The sequence below is a fragment of the Nematolebias whitei genome, chromosome 22 (genome assembly GCF_014905685.2).
Source record: "Nematolebias whitei isolate Nwh7 chromosome 22, NemWhi1, whole genome shotgun sequence".
Classification (NCBI taxonomy): domain Eukaryota; kingdom Metazoa; phylum Chordata; class Actinopteri; order Cyprinodontiformes; family Rivulidae; genus Nematolebias; species Nematolebias whitei.
In genome coordinates this window covers 288025-288709 of record NC_056519.1, presented here as the reverse complement: position 1 = coordinate 288709, position 685 = coordinate 288025, and the positions used below count along the sequence as shown (strand labels likewise).

Genomic DNA, 685 nt, shown 5'->3' with positions numbered 1-685 from the left:
TATATATATATATATATATATATATATATATATATATATATATATATTTATATTTACAGGTCCTTCTAAAAAAATTAGCATATTGTGATAAAGGTCATTATTTTCCATAATGTAATGATAAAAAATAAACTTTCATATATTTTAGATTCATTGCACACCAACTGAAATATTTCAGGTCTTGAATTGTTTTAATACTGATGATTATGGCATACAGCTCATGAAAACCCAAAATGCCTGTCCCAAAAAATGAGCATATCATGAAAAGGTTCTCTAAACAAGCTATTAACCTAACCATCTGAATCAACGACGTAACTCTAAACACCTGCAAAAGATTCCTGAGGCTTTTAAAAACTCCCAGCCTTGTTCATTACTCAAAACCACAATCATGGGTAAGACTGCCGACCTGACTGCTGTCCAGAAGGCCATCATTGACACCCTCAAGCAAGAGGGTAAGACACAGAAAGAAATTGCTGAACGAATAGGCTGTTCCCAGAGTGCTGTATCAAGGCACCTCAGTGGGAAGTCTGTGGGAAGGGAAAAGTGTGGCAGAAAACGCTGCACAACGAGAAGAGGTGACCGGACCCTGAGGAGGATTGTGGAGAAGGGCCCATTCCAGACCTTGGGGGACCTGCGGAAGCAGTGGACTGAGTCTGGAGTAGAAACATCCAGAGCCACCGTGCACAGG

At 39.4% G+C, this 685-nt stretch overlaps 1 protein-coding gene across 2 annotated transcripts in view; it reads left to right on the top strand.

The window, feature by feature from the left end:
- The window catches only part of hspa14 (heat shock protein 14), a gene marked incomplete at its 5' end in the record, with an annotated part of 25846 nt that overhangs the window by 15734 nt on the left and 9427 nt on the right, over window positions 1-685 (top strand).